We start from the raw sequence: 17,712 nt of genomic DNA, 5'->3' as shown, positions 1-17,712 counted from the left end.
TTGTGGTATTGTAATTTGTTATCATGCTCCACTGGCAGCATCAGTGGACGATGCAAAGTAATACCTTTAATGTTATGTGCTGCCAGTCCAGTTGGAGCGGTGACAACACAAGACAGCGATGACTCAGTCCTTTTCTGCAAATAACATGAAATTGCTTTAATGAGGAAACTTTTTCCAGTTCCTGCTTCTCCACTCACGTACAGTCGGACAGGCTTCAACGACGTACATGAGTACTCTTTCTTCTCATGACTTAATCCATGATCAATTTGGTTGGTAACTTCGTCATATATTTTCCTCTGCTCAACGTTGAGTTGTCTTTCCAAATCTTCTAAGTTAACCGCATACTCCTGAGCATGTACCATGGCTCTTTCCACTTCAATCATGGCAGTGGCAGCTTCATTTTCGATAACTGGTCCTCCTAGTGGATCCTGACTCAATGAAGTGGAACTCTGACTGTACTGAGAATTGTCTCTAGCAATCTCGGCTGCAATTGTTGCTTCCTGCTCGATTTCTGCATTCAACATTTCTAGATATTTTGGAAAAACAGGACATTCTATGGACTCCTTGGCTGCATTGAAAGAATCTTCATAACAGAGGAAATCTCCAAGCAGTTCCTCTTCTGCACGCCAAGGCTTGAAAAGTTGCAAAAGAGCTAAATAGAAAAACTCTTTTCTTTCAGGAGATTCACAACTCAATTTTCGATGATTTACCAATTGGCATTTTCTTTGCTTGACCAGACATCCCTCACTTCCAATTACAGCATACACTCCTTTATCAATATCTTCTTTGATGTTCCTCTTGAATATGTAATTTTGTAGAACCTCACACAGACAAACATTCTCGAGGTGACTGATTCTATTTGGATAATATGTATCCAACATGTTGGTCTTCAAAATATCTGTACTGTTTGGCTCCTTCTCCGCCAAATACTCAATTTCCTGTACAGGTTTCAGAACTCGATTACGTGTTGCAGCAAGACCAAGACTCACCCAAATTATACTCCTAGATTTGGCATAGAGACTTGCTGAAGATAACCGATCAGAACATTCGTATGCTCCGATTTCTCGATGCGACAACATCTTTAGACTGAAACTGTACAACTTCTTACTGAGGCTCTTTTCATGTGAAATGTCATCCCACATATCCTTCAGTTCTGTCTTTTCTTTTTTTGTGATATAAGATGTCACATACCGAGCCACAGCCATACAGTTTTCAGCCACAAACTGTATATCCATGTTAGCATTCCACATGGACAAAATCACTGGGTTGTAGTCGTTGATGTACTTGGACTCTTCGTTTCTTTTTAAATTGTATGCATTTTTGGGTGATTTCCTCGTCACATTATGTCGCAGAGAAGACATCAAATTGTTCACTCTTCCTTTAGATATCACTGATCGTGGAAACCCAAAACGACATTTTGTATAGAACTTGTTCTTGTTTCCGAATTTACGACGACAGTACTTACCACAACGATGGTTTTGAAAGCGTAAAACTTGTTCTCTTAAACTTTTGTCTTCCTTTGTCTTTGGAACAGCACATGTAGAATACTGTTCTATGAAACTCATCACTAAGTCATCCGGATCTGTTCCAAATTTGGGTGCATCTTTGATCCATAGCAGCATATGTATATGAGGAGCACCTCTTTCTTGATACTACTTTCTCCAGAAGAAATCCAACACCTCTCCAAGAGGTGGATTTTTCTTGTTCGTAATGAAAGACATCATAGCTTCAAATCTATGATTGAAGTACCTGCATACATTGACTGGATCTAAAGAGCACAGTTCTCCGGGTGTCTTGAATTCGATATTTTCAATGTTTCCATTTGCCTCTCGTAGAAATTCAAGAAAGTCTTCCCAGCCATACTCGGCACAGCTGAGAGTGAGGAACCATGTGGGAGTTCCTAAGTTCCTCAGCATACATTTTAAGTCACCATGACGACGGTACCAATACTCATTAGTACCACGCTGACATGCCATGAGATTAATCAGGTGAGAATCCAAAATACTGTCTTGCACATTGATTTTATCCATAAACTCCCTTGCCGAGATATTTTGCAGCTGTACACCACTTTTCAGGATGTGGTTCACTGCATGAGACAGTCCAGACAGATCACTTTCATACAGTAGATGAAACAAATAGGGAATGCATTGACGAAACCTAGGATCTTCTGCATACAATCGTAAAGTCTGGTATTCAGAAGCAGGAATTTGATCAGGTCGCTCATCATATCTTCCTCCTCGACCTGTTGGAAATAACTGTGGGAAACACCGAGCTTCCAAACTTTCCTCCCAAACACTAATGGGACTCCCTTTGGCTTGTTTCATTTGAAACAACTCAATAGCATTCCCCATGACTTCTTTAGAATGCAAAGGATGAACACTATAATGTTAATATATTTCTTCATTTTTAGAGGCATCTACTTTCTCTATTTGTCCAGCACACAAATCGCTGTCCTCTTCTTCACTTAGTTCCTCTTCTGCAACACATACATTCTTGTAGTACTCATTGTTTTTCATCAAATACAACGTTGCCTTTTTGACTTTCCTAACATCCACTAAATCTTGCCAGATTTTCTTACTCTTTGTCGGAACCCCATTAATTAGAATAACCAGAGGTTCCTCTTCCACTTTGTCTACACCAATTGTATCAATATTTTTTTTCAAATCCAGAGGCAAATAAACAACTCTTTCCTTTAATCCTCTCTGTGAATCTGAAGGAGGCAATTTCCCTGTCTTAGGCTCCATTCGAACAATAGCCTGAAAAGGATGGACACTTTGAATCAAAATAGATTCATAAGTATTTAAATACTTCATTTCAGAAGGAATGTCAACCAATTCCAGATTATTATGAACCGCTCTAGCAGGCATCCGGTTTTGATTTAATTTGTTAAAACAATAAGTACACATACGTTGATCTGATCCCAAATCAAAACAATTTTCTACCATCAATTATGTTGCAAAATCCTTCCATTCACTATTGTTTTCCATTTCACTTTTTGTATATAAATCCACTAACTTAGTCTGATTCTTATAATAAGTCCGTCGACAACACACACAAGTGAAATTAGGCCTCTCACTTGATTTCACCATAAACGTGGAAAATTCCTTGTGAAACTTATCTGTTGTACACTCTCTTCCACATTACCTTCTTCTACTGGGTCAATTTCAACATTGTTCTCTTTACTAGCAAAGTAACAAAACTCAATTTCTTCACAAATATTCTTCACATCTACTTCAGAACCATGCAAAAGAGCAGTGCTTCATTGTTTAAGCATAATTGCTGGACTCTTAGCATAATACAACATTCTAACTAATTTCCTCACTTTATTATGATGCACTGCTAGCATCCTGAAATGATGAAAAACACTCTGGCATACTCTCCTGGAAAGACAAGCCAGTGAATGACCATGCAAACCTGTCACTTCTCTCACTCTGCAAGGATCTAATTCTTGCAACAACTTAATTTTCTTTTTTAAACTTTTCTTATTAAATGTCCGTACAAAGTCACAAAGCAAATTGATGGAATCCTGTCACATACTGCAAATACTACTACACTTCCAGGTGTACACTGGTCCCTTAGGACGTCTCCCTAAAACTTCATTACCTAACACCTCTTCTGCCTCTGTTGACACAAGTTTTTCTTTTTCAACCGGACAACCGTCTTTCACCTCATATGCTCGACCACTGGTGTCAACTGCATGCACCAAATCATTGTCCTGGAAATAACTCTCCTCATTAAAAAATGCCTCACAACTTGAACTATGCATCCATTCTCCTGAAAAAACTTCAAAGAAATTAGTATGATTAACTGTTCTCTTCCATCTACTTTTTGATTTGAAATCATAAATTGCCTTGTTTAGTTTCCTAATTCTATTGATAATCAAAATAAATAACTTTAGCTTAATTTCGAAAGCCTGATCAATAATTTTCTCTACATTTTTCTTTCTCTTATAGAAAGCCACTTTCTGTTGACCTTTCTTAATATTTTTTAACAAATTACCAATTATCCTGTTGTGGAACATTCGTCTACGAATGTCCCTAAACAGATTTTTCCTTCTACTACCATGCACAGTTATCTCTTGCTCTAGCAGTAAAATTTTTGAAGGGCCTTTCCTTTCCGTTTAAATTGGCTCTCTTCTTCTGGACTAAACCATGTTCTGTAGTGATACTTTTTCATCTGCAAATGTTTCTTAAAAAAGATTTTGTTGTCTTACCCGGAGTTTTTTTGGTGACTTGACAAGTTTTTATTGTAGAGGACTGCTGCAAAGGTTTACCAAGGTGGGGTGTAAGTCGCTTTGCTTCTTTTCTTTTTCTTTTCCTTGAGAGCATTTTTGAATTTTTCAAAAGATCTTGAGTTGAATCTGTGGTAAATTTTTAAAAAACATTTTATTAACCACTATTACCAAACAGCAAACCAATAACAGTAGGCAAACAATTAACACACTAGTTGTCAATTCTACCTACGGTAATTTAGCAGCATAGACAAATTTAAAACCCACAAATAGTAGCAATGGAATGGAATGCTTCTACAATAATTTGCTTACTGGATGTGTTTAAAATCGTTTCTTGAAGTCACTTAGGTTTCAGAATATGTACTGCTAGAGTTTCATACCCAGCATGGGGCTTATTTACAAAGCCTTTGAGCCATTTTAAGTCAAAAAACACATTTTTAAAACACATCAAGTAAGAAAATTATTCTCCCAGATTCATGGGGGAAGTGACTTAAAATGGCCTGGCACACATGGGGGCGAATTTACAAGGCCCTTCCACCACTTTGCGTCACTTTTAACATGGGGAAAATGACGTGAAAGTGGCTCAAAGGCCTTCTAAATATGCCCCATGCTGGCTATGAAACTCTAGCAGTACATATCAAGAAACCTAAATGACTTCAAGAAACGTTTTTTAAACACATCAAGTAAGCAAATTATTCTCCCAGATTCATGGGGAAGTGACTTAAAATGCCCTAACACACATGGGGCGTATTTACAAGGCCCTTGCACTACTTTTGCGTCACTATTAACATGGGGAAAATGACGTGAAAGTGGCTCAAAGGCCTTGTAAATATGCCCCATGCTGGCTATGAAACTCTAGCAGTACATATCAAGAAACCGAAATGACTTCAAGAAACGTTTTTAAACATATCAAGTAAGCAAATTATTCTCCCAGATTCATGGGGAAGTGACTTAAAATGCCCTAGCACACATGGGGGCGTATTTACAAGGCCCTTGCACCACTTTTGCGTCACTTTTAACATGGGGAAAATAACGTGAAAGTGGCTCAAAGGCCGTGTAAATATACCCCATGCTGGCTATGAAACTCGAGCAGTACATATCAAGAAACCTAAATGACTTCAAGAAACGTTTTTAAACACATCAAGTAAGCAAAACATTCTCCCTGATTCATGAGGCAAGTGACTTAAAATGCCCTAACACACATGGGGGCGTATTTACAAGGCCCTTGCACCACTTTTGCGTCACTTTTAACATGGGGAAAATAACGTGAAAGTGGCTCAAAGGCCTTTTAAATATGCCCCATGCTGGCTATGAAACTCTAGCAGTACATATCAAGAAACCTAAATGACTTCAAGAAACGTTTTTAAACACATCAAGTAAGCAAATTATTCTCCCTGATTCATGGGGCAAGTGAAATATTTGTTTAAAGAAGCAGACACCATTTTTTAAAAAAGCATTCCTTTTCCTTAAAAACGATTTTCAAGTCATACTTTGAAAACACAGCACAGCTCCTATGTACAAGCACACCCTGTCAGTACTAATACTTCACATTATCTCCAGTGCAATGTTTCTTAAAATTATTTTTTCTTAACCATTCAAATTACATCTTTCAAAGAACACATCCATGCACCCTAACTTTCTGTTTTCAGCAATCAAAATCCACCAATCACTGCTACTGAATCATTAGCACTGAAACTCCACAGTTGTTTCCATTGCAAACTCCTACTGTTTCAACTGCCATTTCATTGCCACACTTCATCTGACTGCAGCAGAACCTCCTCTCACCGTGTTTTCTGTCTGGATTCTTGGACATAGTTACATCCACTGGGCTCACAGGTATGCTGATAACAGAAATTTACACAACCTCAATTTACAAAATGTGGAAATCAACTGGATTGGCCAAAGAGGATTGAGATGTCACCAATTGATACCATTGGTGAAAACCTTTTTGCATTTGCCAAACCCTGACCTCATAATAGTGCACTGTGGAGGAAATGATTTGGGCACTTTGACTGGGGTAGGTCTGGAAATGCTTTTAAAGGACACCTTTGAGCAATTGATGGCACTTTTTCCTCAAACTGCCTTGGTATATTCCAATATATGCCAAAGACAGAAATGGAGGTGGTCCAATCAATTTTGTCCACAAATTGAGAAAGCGAGGAAGCATGTATATAAGTCTGTTTCAGCTTACATGAGAGACCATGGAATGGGCTCCATCTACAACAATAACTTGTGTTACTACATGCAAGATATCTACAGAGGAGATGGTGTGCACTTCTCAGATGAGGGGAACAAAGTTTTCATCCAGAATTTAAGACTGTGTATTGGTACCTACTTATAAGTACCTAAATCTTCCACAGACCCAAAAGCTCTTTTCAGAGCTACCCTAACTATGATCACTCTAAATAAATTTTAAATGTAACTTTTTTTTTACTAATTTTCACGATTTACGCTTTCCGGAGCGCTACCCGGTTCGCGCACCGGGCGCTAACCGCGCGAAAATTAGAATTTTATTTTTTTGGGCATATATGGGCCTCCTCTTCCACCCTCACAAAACCTAGGGGGTCAGGATATGTCTCCCTTGCCCCTTTAACACAATCCCAGCATTGTTTATCATCCATCTTGTGTCCAAATTAGACCTTAACGCAAGATGGCGGACTCCCGTTACGCTACCGGTAAGCTACCCGGTTCGCGTACCGGGTAGCGCTTCCACCTCAAAAAATAAAAATAAAATATTTTTATTTTTTTGCCCCGCGGGGCCCTTTAATTGCCCCCACATCAATCGTAGGGGGTCAGAAGGGGTCTACCTTGCCCCCTTTTATTCATTTCCCCCTTCGTTTATTTCCACCTCTTGTCTCTCGATCCTACCGAGAGACAAGATGGCGGCCGCTCCGAACTGGTTAGAATGTTCACAATCACCGGAGAGCCAATCCGCTTCTCCTTGCGAAGTTCCGTTACGCGTCTGGTGCGCGAACCGGGACGCTAACCGGGACACTGTCACAGATATATATATTTTTTTGAACCTAAAATACTCAAAATACACTGGAGCACATATCTTGAGACCTAGCAAAGGCACATCGGACTACCAGTCCCTACAATTTTGCCAATATTCATAGAAATCCATTCAGCCGTTCGAGCTAAAAGTGAGTCCAACCGCCCTATGGAAAACTCAATGTTTAAAACACTTTTTGGGACCCCCCTTTTTTCTCGGCCCCCACTTCACGAAACCCCCCTAAACTTTCAGGGGACGCTCAGAAACAAAAAGTGCAATTTTCCTGAAAATGTCGGCAAATTCCGTCCTTCAACTCCAAAGTTATTCAACATAGAATTTTCAGAAATCCCTATTAAAAAAAATCCTAACTATATATACCTACTGGCGACCGCCATGACTATATTTATATATATATAGTCACAGAAAAAAAACACAGGTTGCAGGGGTGTTATAGTTAGCTGGATATTTCACTCATACAAAACCATTGAAATTCCCCTGTTATAGTTAGTTGTACTAACTATAACTCACGCCCCCGCAATCCAACGCTGATCCAACTCTGATGATGTCACATTTTACATCATTCATGACATGGTCAGTGACATCACTGATGACATCACTGATGACATCTCAAATGACATCACTGATGACATCATCCAATGATATCATCCAAGACTGAGTGGATGTATAAGTGTCTGAATGGAGGATTCAGTAGCAGAGTGATTGACTATCTAAGTGACTAATTTAAAGTGTCTCACCAAATATATGAGATAGTGATTAAACTTTGTGAATACCTGTATCACTCTATCTCTTGATGTGTAAACTACTACATAAGTTGGTTACTAGCTATGTGAAAGTGTATATTAGTTATTAGTTAGTTAAGTAAGTATTTGTATGTGATAATGAATTAATGTCTGTGTGGTTGGGTGGGAGGTGTGTGACTGTCCAAAGATGTGTAAATAGTTGATTTGGTAGGTATATGCGGTTAAGACTGTATGCGGAAACAGTTGTTTGGGTGAGTGAATCTTTTTATGGGTGTGGTGATGAGTAAATATATTTCCCAATGATACATGTCCAACAAACTAGAAATAGAAAAGGCAGTGTATGTGGCAGTTGTTATATATAAATAAGTATACATAAGACTCAGTGATTGTATAAGTGATGTATGGATAACTGTATACATAATGGTGATTTTATAACACACTAAGTATGAGTTACTATCTACATGAATAAATAAAGTGGTGTTTGTATAAGTGTTTGTATAAGTGTGTAGCTTAGTAAATATAAGTACGATCAATTGTTTGCATAAGTGAGAAGGATGACTGCATAAGTGGATAGTATGTGAGCTGATGTGTAATGTTGATGTAGGTGTATAAGTATATTTAATAGTGTTGTATTGATCTTTGTTTGCATGTATGGGTGAACTTATAGGTAAGTATTTAGATGTGCATGTATATCTAGGAAGCACTAAGTGGCTTTGTATTGGTGTGTCAATGGTTTCATGCATGGTACTTTATTTTAGAATGAGTGTTGGAAAGTTATCCTAGTGTATGATAAGATGTATCAGATTGTCATGTGGATGATGTCTTGAGTGATTTCATGAGTGATGTCATCAGTGATGTCACTGACCATGTCATGAATGATGTAATATGTGACATCATCAGCAGTGAATTGCGGGCGCTTGAGTTATAGTTAGTACAACTAACTATAGCGGGGGAATTTCAATGTTTTTGTACGAGTGAAATGTCCAACTAACTATAACACCCCTGAAAACTGTGTTTTTTTCAGTGCATTTCTGAGTTTTTTTAAATGTTAATTCCTAACTGTAACATGTCTGAAACCTATGGTGGAGGGGTGTGGCTCACTGGTTAGAGGCGGCAGACCCGGGAGCAGAAGTCGGCCCGGGACCGGGTTCAATTCCCTACATGGCAGGGTCGTGGACCAGGCTCAGCGGACTCGACAATTCTTGCCTCGGTGCCACTCTAATCTGGAGTCCCACTTGGACACTCTGGGCATTAGCTTGCCTAATCTCCACAACGGCCCCACCAACACCGGGGATGCCTGGCTCCACCTTGGGGATTCCCAGTAGTGACCATCCCACAGGAAAAGCCAGGACGGGTTCCCCAGTGGTATACAGCGCCGGGACGCCCCTTTGCTGGGGCAGCTGTGCGCTTTACAAGTATACAACATTTTCAGTGAATTTTAAAGGTTTTGAAAATGACAATTTTTAAATATATTTATTCTTATATTTATTTTTTTGATACTGATTTACAATTTTTTTAACTATCTATTTTTAGATATATTTTTTTTTATATTACATTACATTGTGTGGCCCCCTTCATTTTAGTTTTTTTGGTCCCTGGGGACCTCATCCCCCAGGGCCTGACCCGCAAATCTAAATGTATTCATTTTTTTTATATAGGAAGGTGATTCCTATGGAAGGAAATAGAAGTTACTTGTAAGTATGCTTAGAATTACTTTTCAGGGTCAGTGCAGGGCTAAAAGATGCAGCACTGGGTTCTCTCCTGATAACAGGTGAGAAAATTGGAATTCGTTGTTTGGATGATTTTAGGTGAATATTTTAAAGTTCCAAAACTCCACACTTAGAAGAATTTCCAACCAGTTAATGTTAGCCTATGAAAGGAAATTCACTTAGCAGGTAAGTAGTGTTATCGTTACCATTTTCTACTCAGTGGTGGATCCTGGATCCAGCACTGCTGCATCTCCTCTAAACAGTTTAAAGAATGCAAATTACCAAAGACGCACGGAAGCCCACGTTTCTTTTTTTTTTTTAAATATCGCTAGAATGCGCGGATCATACGCGCACCCCGCAAATTTTCCCCCAAAAAAATGTGGGGCCCTGGGGGTCCTTGTGGGACACCCTGAGCAGACATAGCAGCTCAGGGTGTGTCTACCCTCCCCCTTTTCATGTTTTAAACACACATTTCACAGGCTTCTTCAGCCTCCCTATTACCGAGGCATAAAATGGCTGCCAACAGTTTCTAGTTTTGAATGTTGACAACCACTTGTCAGCCAATTAGAATTCAGCGTGTGATCGGAAGGGTGCTCTTATGGTATGATGACAATAAGAGAGGTATCCATATTCATTTTTTATGGGGAAGGGGGTTGCGTGGCCCCCCTCCCGTGGCCAATTCCGGCCCCCGGGGCCGGCCTTTTTTCTTTATTTATTTTTGCCATCACCGTTGGGGACCGTGGGACCGTGGCAGGGTCTTCAATCCCCCCATGCTCCTACCATCTCCCCGTCTCCTGCGAGAGCCAGTGTTCTCTCGATATCCGAACTCCATCTGTGTGTGTACCCCCTGAGAGTTGCCTTCTCTTTGCGCATGTATGTTTGTGGTAGCGCATGCGTGTTAATGTTACGCATGTGCACAATACGTCCCACCATCTGGCTGTGTACCCGTAATGTATTTCATTTTATTTGCGCATGCTCAATTACAACATGCCCAATCAAATCTCTCACACCCAGTGATATTATGCTCAAGCAATCATCGTTCTGCAAAGCATTTATAACCTTCATAACTTCTCAAACTTTTCCTATTCTGCAGTCATAACCCTGCCGATAGTGTTCACTTCTTGCATCGCGTTGCTGAACTCGAACTTTTCCTATTCCGCAGTCACAGCCATTGATAGTGTTCATATCCACTTCTTCGTAGGTGAGCACTTTTTTTAAGGATAATTAAGTTATTTAATCTGAACGATCTTTAAGTACCGCGTAAATGCACATTTTTGTTCTATTTGGCAATGCTGTTTTTACGCACGCTTTCCTGCTTTTTTATATTGTTAAGGTTGACTTCGTAACCTTTGTTTCTGTGCAAATCACTTAATCCTGCTGCATTTCTTTAATTTGCCAAGCGGCACGTGGCCGCTCCCGCAGCAGTGTGCTACGTGCTGTTCAAGTTAATGCGCGGTAGTTTTTCTTGTGTTAGTAGTGTGTCACTTTCATTTTTTAATTACTGCGCCACGTGTTGCTTCCTCCCCATGCACGGCACATGTAATCGATTTGCCAATGTTGTATTTTAGAATGCTCTTCATGTTTTTTATTTATGTTAAACTTGATTTGCTATTCTTTGTTCTGTGCAAATCACTTCATCCTGCTGCATTTCTTTAATTTGCCAAGGGCCATGTGGCCGTTCCTGAAGCAGTGTGCTATGTGCTGTTCAGTTTAATGCAATGTAGTTTTTCTCGTGTAAGTAGTGCATCACGTGCCCCATGCATTGCAAAAGTAATGTTTTTGGCGTCAAATAACTTGCCTTGGTAGCTGATGTTTCTAGGCAAATCACTTAATTCTGCCGCCTTTCATTATCTAAGTACTGCGCCACGTGCTGCTTCCTCCCCATGTAATCGATAGGCCAATGTTGTATTTTACAACGCTCTCCATTTTTTTTATAATGTTAAACTTGATTTGCTATCCTTTGTTCTTTGCAAATCACTTAATCCTGCTGCGTTTCTTTATTTGCCAAGCGCCGCATGGTCGTACCAGCAGCAGTTTGCTAACTGCTGTTCAATTTACTGCGATGTAGTTTTTCTCGTGTAAGTAATGCGTCGTATGTTCGAAAATTTGATGAGAGGGTTGAGAGGCGCTGCACCTGTTCCCTGTGGCTTATTGGTAAGTGCTGGGCCAGAGTGACAATGTTTTGTGGTCCCCATTTGTAGGGCAAGTTTTATTCAAGGCTTAGAGTACAAATGGTAATCATTGATATACAATTGACAAGCTAGTCAGCACTTTTTGATACCACCAACTTGAGATAACCACAGTACGTAGTGTCGACCATTTTGCAAACAGAGTCCAACCTCTGTGTGTTTGCAAATCACTTAATGTCTCCATAGTACTTAATCTCTCCCACGCTGATTGTGAAGCACTGCACCACGTGGCCATCCCACACAGAGGCCTCGTTGCTGAAGCGGCTTATTTTCACTAAGTTAGAACTTGACATCTTCATCAAAGTGGCCTTTCCTTTGGGACTTCCTTGTGGCCTCTGTTTCTGCGCATTTAGAGCAACTATTTATTCTACCCGCCCTGAATGTGAGGCGACATGATTGTGAAGTGCCGCACCACGTGGCCGTCCCTTTTTTTAAGTTTGTGAGCAGAGTGAGGGGTCAGGGGTGGGTGGGCAGTTGTTATTTTATTGGTGTATTCACCCACATATTTATTTATTTATGGTTTTGTAATGTACTGTGAGCATGTGATGATATTCTCTTAACCTTGTTTTTGTTTATTCTCATTTTAGATAGAAATGGATGCCACTAAGTATCAAGAACTTTTTGATTATATACCACAAAATATGTATCCTGAAGATTTCACTTAAGTCCAGTGTATGGACTGTCTAAAAAATTCACCATTGACGGTACTATAATTTTTTAATTCATGTTTTTTCATTGTAATATTTTAAGGCTGGTTGAGAAAAGGCATGGTCTCATTTCATGTAATTCTTTTTGACATGCATAGTTACTGTAACATTTTTCTTTTCTATTTTTTCAATACATGGTAGCTTGTTCTACACTGTTAAAGAAAAGAACACTAAAGTTGTCATTGGTGCTAAAGCATCCCAAAAAGTTTTTTCTGAATTTTATTCGTCTCCTATTAGTGGGCATTCTGGTATCAACAAAACGAAAAAAAAAGCATGTCCTCCCAATTTTATTGGCCAAATATGTCATTTGAAATTGAACAATGTGTGAGTTAGAATTTTTATTGCTTCTATATATATTTTTATAAAAAGTCATTCTCCATTGTGATAGTCTTATGGACGTTTATTACTGAAACCCATATGTTTCTCATTTAAATGCCGGTTACACGTTTTCCGCCTGCACTTGAGATACAAAGTGAAAATGTTGGTTTGAATTTTTTTATTTGAAGACAAGTCTTTGAATTTTCCTGGATGTTTATTTCTCAATTTTTAGATCATGGAAGTCCAAAAAGGTTTCTATCAGATCAAGGCCATGAGTTTGCGAATGAAGTGAGTGACCAATCTCGGCCTCACATTTGCATAAAACAATGCTATTTCCTATTTTGCTTGCCAAATATAGTTATACCTATTTTTTTTAGGTTAATTGAGAGTTATCTAAGCTTTTAGAAATAGAAACTTCTGTAAGTGCAACCTATCACCCACAGACAAATGATTTATATGAGCATACTAATATATAAGCTGTACACCTTCAGAGAAGGAAAGTTAATACTTCTGACAAATTGCAAATGAACAACAAGAAAAGGAGGCATTTTGGAGAATATGTTTACTGACCGTACCGTATTGCCGATATGCAAGAAAACTTCTAAAATTAGACAATAATGCTAGCAAGATGCCTTTACGTACAACTTATAATCTCCACATGTTGAATCAAAGCAAAATATTTAAAATAACCATACGTATGTCTCTAAAAGGTTTTCCTACAGATATTGAAGCGTCCCGAATATGACCAATGGCAGTTAGTGATAGAATCAAACCAAAAATAACAGGACAGCTACAACTGTGGTGTTTTGTGCATGCTGATAATGATACTTCCATTATTAATGATTGCTTTTCAACCCCAATACTATTGAGAACAATTGTTTTTATGTACATTAAAATGAAGCTTGGACATTTGTACAACATATACATTTTTAACTCTTTTTTCAGTTTGCAGAATGTTAACTAAGTCAGCAGCCAATTGCCGAGATTGGTGAAAGTATATCCCCCTGTTCTAGATGATTTTACAGATGTCGCAACCATGGGACAAACTGGTTGCCACTGGCTAAATCAAAATTGCAGTGGACCTAATGGAGTAATCAGGTTTGACTTTAACATTTCATGATACAAAATGTATAATACCCTAGTGGTCTCATAAACTTCGGATTACTCTGTACTTTGTTTTGTCTTTGAATTTTTTATGAAAAAGGCACAGCTTAAATTTTGAACATAGTATAGTAAGATATTTCCATTATGTTTGTTATTCTGCCATTAGAAATTGTTTTGAACAGTTGTGACTGTCCTATGTACTCGATCGGTAAACCCCTGGAAACGTAGAAAATATTGTAAATTAAGTTTACAATTTTTACCATTGCTGTTATGATGCGCTAATGTACATCTTTTTTACATTTAGAGTCTGATTAAACTTTCTGTATTGTATGCAGCCAAAAAGACTCACACATTTTTAAGGGTGCCGTTAAGGTAAATACTCTCAATATGACTAGTCGACAAAGTTAAAAAGTAACGGATATAAGTACTTGAGGGGTTTATGGTTGCAGATAATGTCCAATTCACACTTGTGCGGATGGGTCTGATACAGGGTGGATCTCAGCATAACTAATGCATTTAAAAGGGTATTTTCTGAGTTGCATTTGCCATGTTGGTTCACTGGCTATACACCCTTCCTAGTAATAAAGTCAATACCACTTTACCAGTGACTGGGGACAGTGCACTATATTGAGCATGTAAATAAATTTAAGTTAGCAAAACTAAAAACTATTGACCTGTATACAATCTAAACAGAATAACTAATCAATTTTCACTTTCTTCCAAACAAGCAGTATGTCAAGAAAATGCAGATGTGTGCACATTTCATGCATAGAAACAAATGTAACATCCATGGTAAAGATGAGTTTGCAAGCTAGTTCTAAACTTACATACTCTACATACTCCTGCCATCTAGTGTTCTGTCCAGATTATGATAAGTAGTCTTTCAAGTTGGGAGTAAAGTCACTCCTCCTTTTTCAATTAGTCTGCTTGGGCATCAACTCCATTGTTACATTCTATTCACACATGAGGTTCATAATGGAGTAAGTAAGTGTAATATAGAGTTGTCAATGCGTATGTAAAATAAATAATAGCATGAAACAACCACAGGTGTTGGTGAGTAGGTAGGAGGGCACATGTGAATCAATTTTTAACATTCCAAGAATAGAAGCTGACACTGATAATGCCCTAGGTATTGACCCAGTTTGCAGATTCTTACCTAAGTCAACAGCCAATTCTAGCAAATAGTTTATTAGCCAATGCTGTATTTTAGCTTGCTCTCCATTTTTTTTAATAACAAAAAGAACAAAGCTAACAAAGTGTTTCTGAATCCCTACTGTAAGGCTGTTCTATGATGCAAGCAGACCATAGCTGCGGTTAATACAAACTGTAGAATGGCTACATGGTCAAACATGAGACATGTACCAAAATGCCCAAATTAAGTTTAAAATTTTTACAATTAAGATGTGCTAATGTACATCTCTTTTACATTTACATTCTATTAAAGAGTTCTCCATTGTCTACAACCCAAGAATTCAGACATCAACTCAATTGGTGCGTTTTGAGTGAACAAAAACAAGAATCGTACACATGTTATGTTCAACACTAATGCTTTCAAGGGCCCTTTCAGTAGTTTCTTCCATACAGCCAGAACTTTTTTCCATGGATTTAGATGCATAACCTTTCACGTCTGTACAACCATCACTGAAACAAAACATTAAATTTACTTTCACAAGTTTTATTTTATCACTGACATATATAAAGTCATCAGTCACTCCGATGGCAGGCATTAACAATCCTGAAGGCTGACTGCTGGGTTTTCTGTGAGAGGGTGCCTATGCATGAGCAAGAGCCCTCATTAGCTTTCAGATTATATTCTCTCATGGTGTACTGTGATGTAGCCCCACTATGTATACTCTCAAAATACTATTAAAAACATATTTAATATTAAGAAGAGAGATTATTTGAATATTTTTTAACTTTAGTAAAAAGTACATCACTTTTAAATGCAATTTCGCAAAGTTGCGCTGGGTGCATCCTGCGCACACCCCATGTGACCTTAAAAATAGTTTTGATTGGTTCATTACACTTCCTATTGAAGGACCCCACCCATTTAATCACTCTTTTTTAGAATTTTTCCTAGGGAAAGACTTCCTGTAAAGATCTGCTACTCTTTCTTTTTTGGATGACAAATGTACTTAAAGATACCAAGGCTGCTAATCCACCATCATTCTCTGATTCAGAGAACTCATCAGAGCAAGAATTTGTTCCTGAACCTCCACCAAAGGGAATATATACCAGCACTGTCTGGAAATTTTTCACCTTTCCACCTGGCTTAAAAAAAGGTGAATGCAACAAAAGTTACTTGCCGCATATGCAAGAATGTGCTTTCAAGAGAAGACCGCAAAAAAAGTACTTGTGTGAAACTGCAAGTATTCAGAACCACTTGCAGACCAAGCATCCAGTCAACTTTGCAAGGGAAGAGTTAAGGAGATTGAGAGAGACTCTTCCTGCTTCATCAGAAGGCCAAGGTGCCAGTGGAGCAACACCGTCAACCTCTACCACTCAACCTAATATTCGTTGCCAATTTGGAAAATTTAGAATGACCTGTATAAAATATGGACGGCTGATAGCATTTGGAGAGCAGTCAGTGGATCTTTCCACCAGGCTTAAAAAAGGTGAATGCAACAAAAGTTACTTGCTGCGTATGCAAAGAAGTTTGGGGGAGGACCAACAACTACAAGTAGTGGTTTGTTTAAGTTACAAATGACATTTCAGGACGAGTAAATGCCAGAGACAAAGTTGTGTCTCATTACAGTCTCATACATAAATACATACATACATACAAACAGGAGAAGATACTTTAAGTCTTCTTCCTAGTACATTTAAAACAATCTAACAATATTAAAAAAAACAGCACAGTTTACATTTACTTTTTCACTTTTTACCTCACAAGTACTGACCTGTTGATAACACACACTAGCAGACCAAGCATGACCTGTATAAAATATGGATGGCTGTTAGCATATGGAGAGCAGTCAGTGGATCTTTCCACCAGGCTTAAAAAAGGGCTGGTGTTCTATCTATCTGTGGACCCCTATGTATCTGTGTACCCCCCCCTATGTCATGGGAGAGCTGATACAGACAGGTTCTGTTTGTCTGCTTCTGCTCCCGTATCTGTTTGTGATGACTAGTACATTCCATAGTTGACACATCTGTGTAATGAACTGGGATGCACAGATATACTTGCCATCCCCCAGGTCTGTTGTTCAATCCATATGTGGACCCCTATGTATCTGTGTACCCCTCTATGTCACGGGGGAGCTGATATAGACAGGTTCTGTCTGTCTGCTTCTGCTCCCATATCCACTTGTGACGACTAGTACATTTCATAGTTGTCATATCTGTGTAATGAACTGTGAAGCAGAAATATACTTGCCACCCCCCAGGGCTGGTGTTCTATGCATCTGTGGACCCCTATGTATCTGTGTACCCACCTATGTCACTGGGAGCTGATATAGACAGGTTCTGTGTGTCTGCTGCTGCTCCCATATCTGCTTTTGACGACTAGTACATTCCATAGTTGAGACATCTGTGTAATGAACTGGGAAGCAGAGATATACTTGCCACCCCCCAGGGCTGGTGTTCTATCCATCTGTGGACCCCAATGTATCTGTGTACCCCATATGCCATGGGGGAGGTGATATAGACAGGTTCTGTCTGTCTGCAGCTGCTCCGATATCTGCTTGTGATTACTAGTACAG

The sequence above is a fragment of the Lissotriton vulgaris genome, chromosome 5 (genome assembly GCF_964263255.1).
Source record: "Lissotriton vulgaris chromosome 5, aLisVul1.2, whole genome shotgun sequence".
Lineage (NCBI taxonomy): Eukaryota > Metazoa > Chordata > Amphibia > Caudata > Salamandridae > Lissotriton > Lissotriton vulgaris.
Note: the sequence above shows the minus strand (reverse complement) of the source record.